Source organism: Pseudochaenichthys georgianus, chromosome 1, assembly GCF_902827115.2.
Source record: "Pseudochaenichthys georgianus chromosome 1, fPseGeo1.2, whole genome shotgun sequence".
NCBI classification, from domain to species: domain Eukaryota; kingdom Metazoa; phylum Chordata; class Actinopteri; order Perciformes; family Channichthyidae; genus Pseudochaenichthys; species Pseudochaenichthys georgianus.
The window spans coordinates 48,878,308-48,884,192 of NC_047503.1; the positions used below are offsets into that span (position 1 = coordinate 48,878,308).

The 5,885-nt window shown below is 41.0% G+C and overlaps 2 long non-coding RNA genes across 2 annotated transcripts; both read left to right on the top strand.

The window, feature by feature from the left end:
- Positions 1–3,871: 3,871 nt before the first annotated feature.
- LOC139434852 (uncharacterized) lies at positions 3,872–4,484 on the top strand. Its single transcript, XR_011644159.1, has 3 exons — positions 3,872–3,961; positions 4,154–4,230; positions 4,331–4,484. It is a non-coding gene; the product is annotated as an uncharacterized lncRNA (long non-coding RNA).
- A 169-nt stretch (positions 4,485–4,653) lies between these two features.
- On the top strand, positions 4,654–5,265 carry LOC117452082 (uncharacterized). Its single transcript, XR_004552763.2, has 3 exons — positions 4,654–4,739; positions 4,864–5,035; positions 5,128–5,265. It is a non-coding gene; the product is annotated as an uncharacterized lncRNA (long non-coding RNA).
- Positions 5,266–5,885: the final 620 nt, after the last annotated feature.

A 5,885-nucleotide genomic window follows, 5' to 3' on the forward strand; every position in this document is an offset into this window, starting at 1 on the left:
CACACTGTCCGCTCCCCGAGCCTCAAAGGGCGGAGCAGCGAGCCCCGCAACGTCCCCTCAAAACGGCATCCAGACCCCACGCAGCATTCTCACCTGTTTGTCCTTACTGGTGTCATTTTCTGATTGCTAACTAACGCCATTGTGAAACATAATCACTGATGTTCCGCTGTAACGGTGGTGGACTCATCAGAACAGAGTGGGCGAGCTGACCAATCAGAGCACAGTGGGCTCATAGGGGGGGGGCAGGAGCTCCAACAAGCCGTGTAGGACAGAGAGTGAATACACATACTATACAGAGATGCTGTATGACAAAAACCAATGTGATTTTGGAACATTGAACAATGTAAATCTATTCTAATAGACCTCAACAATGGAATTAGGATCAGTAGAAATGGCCATGACATGGGACCTTTAAGATTGCCTGCTCCTTGAGCTCTGTGATCATCTATGTGGGCTCTAATCTGAGGTGCTTTAATTTGTGGTTTCTGAGGCTGGTAACTCTGATATATTGATCCTCTGAGCAGAGGTAACTCTTGCTCTTCCTTTCCCGGGGGGGTCCTCATGAGAGCCAGCCTCATCATAGCATTCGATGGTTTTTGCGATTGCTCTTGAGGATACATTCAAAGTTCTTGACCGGATCGACTGGCTTTCATTTCTTAAAGTGATGATGGTCGTTTCTCTTTACTGGGTTGAGTCGTTCTTGCCATGATATGGATTACAACAGCAGTCAAATAGGGCTTTCCACTGTGCACAAACTACCTCTGCACAACACAACTGATGGTCTCAAACACTTTATGAAGGCAAGTCATTCCACACATTCACTCTGGACAAGGCGCGCGTGTTAATTGAAAACCATTCCAGGTGTCTACCTCATGAAGCTGACTGAGAGAAGCCAAGAATCATATTCTTCATTTTTTTACACTTTTTTGTTAACTAGATAATTCCATATGTAATTCCATAGTTTTGATGTCTTCAGTATTAATCTACAAAGTAGAAACAAATAAAAATAAACAAAAACCATTGAATGAGAAGGTGTCCAAACTTTTGACTGGTAGTGTATATAAAAAAACACACATATTTTTATATTTAGCAGGTTCCCTCATCTATAATCATTTATACAAGCGCAACTTTGAACATGTACAGCAGTAAAATACAACATACAAATAATCAAGAAACAACATACATTAAACACTGACAGAGAACATTTTACTGCACCATCATTACTGTTACATAAGAAGGTGCCGTCAAATGTTCTGATGATACTTGCATAGTTTTACTTAAAGGTGACCTATCATGCAAAATGCACCTTTGTACGTCTGTAGACACTTGGGAACTCACCAAGTGTCAGAAAACACAACCCTCTCTATTTTCCTCCTTAGCCAAATCTCTAAAAAAAAAAGGGGCTGCAACGGATCTGAAAAAAACAGATCCAGATTTCAACACTTTTCTACGTCACAAAGACGTGCTCCGCTTATTGGTCAACTCTCCACCTATCAGGGGAATGAGCCACGGCCACGTGCATTGCCAAACCTCTCATTCGCATATAGGCTATCGGCAGGCTAAATCAAACCAAATCTGTGTTTTTGCCTGCTCTTGTCAGGATGTCTAAGCCAGTTAAACATTGTGCTGTTATTGGCTGCAAGACTCGAGACAGGGGACTGCATGCGATGCCATCAGTGGAAAAAGAAAATAATCTGTGGCTAGACTTCATTTTCAAGGGACATGTGCCAGAAGACCACGGCAGATTTCTGTTTGTGTGTTCAAAACATTTTACGACGGACATGTTTATGAACTTGTCTCAAGTCCAACACGGATATTCCTCCAAACTAATGCTAAACCCGGGATCAATACCAACCATCCGGGACCAGGCCTGTGAGGACACATCCAATTTTGAAGCTGTAAGTTTTTATTTGGCGGTGTTTTTCCTGATAAAACTATCTCTAGCTTGTAGCATGTAGCTTCGCCGTATCAATGTCGCCTCAAACCCAAATAGTAATCGGTTAGGTGTTTATATGTTTTTGTAGCATTTTATTTTGTACACTCCGCAGTCTTTGCTTTGTCTTTTATTTTAATTATCAGGCATTTGCTAACATGTTCAGACATACTGCCGTAATGGCGATCTGTGTGAAGGCTGTAAAGCCACGCCCTAGCCGATAACACAAGTATTTATTCTCCTATTTATTAGTATTTTGTATCCTCTAAAATCCTATTGAGTAAGTTATAATAACAAACGTAATCTTCTGTAGGCAAGTGCTGTTTTTTCCAGCGTTATATGTAAAAGCTTTTGTGATTGTAGTCTGTAAGAATGATCAGATTTCATCGATCTGTAAGCTAAGCTACGCTAATGAGATATGCCGTTTTTTGCAGCGTTATATGTAAAATATTTGTAAGTTTACTTGTTTGCGCACATGAATATAAATGGGGGTGTGTTAGGATACAACACTGTGTATGTATGCGAGGGGGGACACACACCACAAGTAAAACGGAGCTAAAGCCCTGTTGGTCTGTTGTTGTTGACGAGGCCTTACCTCTAGCAACAGGCTAATTAGTGGCTAGCACTCATTACAGTCAGTCTACTGAGCTCAGCCACTCTCCAACACATCACCTGTATTGAGTCAGAAACACAGCATGCACGTTAGAGTTCAAAACTAACTCGGATTGAAAAAGGCTAAACAAAGAGCTTAGCTAAATAGAGAGTTTTAGCCCCCATCTTTTGGGATTTCAGAATATATTTATCCAAATAGTATTTTCTCATCCTGAATACTAAGTTGAGATGATTTTGTTCTAACTATGTTTTCTTCTTTACAGGCCAGCACCTCACATGCTACCAGCAGATTACCTGTGATGATAGATTCTGCATGTCAGACTGACCCACCCATGTACCGTACTGTTCGTACACAGCTATCCTCGAGGACTCTTGGTTCACATCGAAGTACAGGTTAGAAGCACGTTTTCAAATGTTCTTTGGATACATCTTGACATTCTGATGTTGTAGCCTTTAATTTGTGTGCTTCTAATTGTTGTAAAATATTTTTGTTTTATCTTTTGTTTTGTTTTTAATGTCAAATACAATTATGTTACAGCTGTCCAGACTAAAATTCCCTGCAGAAGCGTTGGACTGCCCTTTTTAACATCCACCCCCATAAAGAGACCACCAAAGAGGCCCCGTGTAGACCTTGAAGAGGAATACGAAGATCCATTTGAGGGAAGCTCTTCTTTGGTGATTTCCGAAGGCCAGGATGCAACTTATGATCCAGCAGAATCCATAACAAATGCTACAGAAACAACAGCCATGTCGTAAGTTACTGAAATATCACTGCGAGTTTGTCTATGTATTGTATTTTTTGCTGTATATAATTCAAACATTGATAATAGGGAAACACCAAAGATCTCTAAAGCAACAATCTGTGTGATGGATCTTTCAAAGGTAAATTAACTGCAGAAGATTGTTTTGCCAATGTTTGAAAATGCAAATGTTGTTGTTGAATAAGATAGGACAAGGTAACAATAACAAGACTGACAAAAGGTGGGAATAGGGCACTGTTAGGTAACAACCCATGCTAATATGTAAAGCTCTTTTGGGAGGGTGGTGTGGAGAAAGAGAAGAGATGTGAAAGGGGCACTGTAGAGTAAGCACCCCCAATGACATGTTCAGCTCTTTCTCTGTTTAAAAAAAGGGCAGCTCATTTGCACTTTCCAGGTTCTCCTCAACGACTCGTCAACAAATCTACAGGTGATCTTTGAGATTAAAATGTATTCTTGCTGTTTTATTTCAACCATTAGGTCTTCAAAGCAATGAATATGCAGCTATGCAAATACAACATCTTCCGAAGGCATGCCAGGATGTTCATTGAGCCAGCGATTGTTTCTTACTGGCAAAAATCACAGGAAGGCATGCTACAGAAGCTCCATGCAGAGGAGAAAGTGATAGTTGGTGGTGATATGAGGGCTGACTCTCCAGGTATGTCGTATATGTTTTATATATGTCGTATATGTTTTATATAATTCACATTTTACATTTCAGAAAGGGGTTTCACTATGTGTGATTTGTTCAATTAATGGTTCCTGAAAAACATATGCTAAACACTACAAGCAAAAATACAAATTCACCATCCGCAGAGAAAAGTAATTACTGTAAAACATATTTTCACAGGCCACTCTGCAAAGTTCGGAAGCTACACTATGATGGACCTGAAGAACAACAAAGTCGTTGACCTCCAGTTGGTTCAGGTAAGTGGGGTGAAATGAAATATCAATGTTTTTTTCTTTAACACTGTTTGCACGTTATATTTAAAATGTGTGTATCAATGGTTATTTGTATGTGTCATAGGTTGGTGGAAGCTACCACATGGAGTTAGAGGGCCTGAAAAGGAGTCTGGAGTTGTTAAAGGAACGTGGTGTGACTCTGGACTGTATTGTCACGGACAGACATCTGCAAATTCAGAAATTCCTAAGGGAAAGCAGCATCATCCAATTCTTTGATGTTTGGCACATAGAAAAAGGTATTTTTCTTTATATTAATTTCTATGTAAATAAATCGATTGTAAATAAGCAACTGGAGAAGGCTGCAAAAAAACCACATATACTGGACTGCAGCAACCTCCACCACCGGGCCTGAGAGAGTGGCCAAATGGAAGTTCCATCCTGAACTACGTGCAGGTGACCCCTCTCGTGGTGACCCCTGTTCCCTAAGTGCCTTCATCCACTGCGCGTTGCGCAATACCAATGGATGGCTGCAGGTATGTTGTTCATAAACCATATTACATTACTCCTCTATCAATATTTGTAAGGGACAACTATTGAATACAGGATGTTCTATAAAGCATGACAATTCAAATATGACTTTGATTTTCAAATTCTTAGGAACGCCGGCCTTTCAAAAGCTGGAGACAATTCTCTCAACCAAGAGGATTTTGAAAGCTGTGGCCAAACTCAGCCCACACCACCAGACTTCATCCTTGGTGTCATTCCATGCCGTCATCCTGCGCTTTGCTCCAAAGAATGTTGTGTTTCCATTTCTTGGAATGTTGTGCAGGTAAAATAAACCATAGTTACTTACTAATTAGTGACAATTTGTACATCCTTTGCTATTATTTACATTTTTTTTTTCTCATGCCGGAAATGAAGACTGTACCTGGCAGCCCTGCACTACAATGAAAACGCTGATCGTGCACAAGCCACTACATCCACTGGAAACCCTCTGTATAAACTGCAGTTCCCAAAGGCCAGGAAGGGAGAATGCAGAGCAAAACCAGTAAAGACTGACCCCACATTCCATAAGTGTTTAAAATATTTATTATACAACTATTTACAAATATAAAATAAAAAAATTAGAAAGAACTTTCAGTTTTTAGTTCTAAACCACTTTTTTTGTTGTGCTTTTTTTAACATTGCACAGGCTACGTGGCCAACTTGATGGACCTCATCTTTGACCAAGTCTTTGTGGACCCTGCACCATTCACACAGGAGCTTCTGAAGATACCCATCCCAGAGAGCCTGTGTTCCCAATATGAGCGACCTGACAGGGAGGAGGTCATCGCCGGGTGTGACGAAGGTAACTTCGTCACTGTGGACTAACGGCTTCGGGCCTTGTATATTGCACGTCTTTTATTTTGAAAAGTGTTCCCCCTCCCGTTCTTTCTGTTACTCCTGATTATGTTCACCTGGTGCCCTGTGTTGTCCCCCCCCCCCAACTGTGTCTAATTGGCTCCCCCTCACCTGTGTCTAATTGCTGATTAGTGGGTGTGTATTTAGGTTCTGTGTTTCCTGTTTGGTGAAGGCTGGTAGTGTGGGTGAGATCCTTGTGGCTGGTGACTGTGTTCACCTGGGCAGCAATATTGAGGCTGTGTATCCTGTACCACAGCGATGAATAAATGCCCACACCG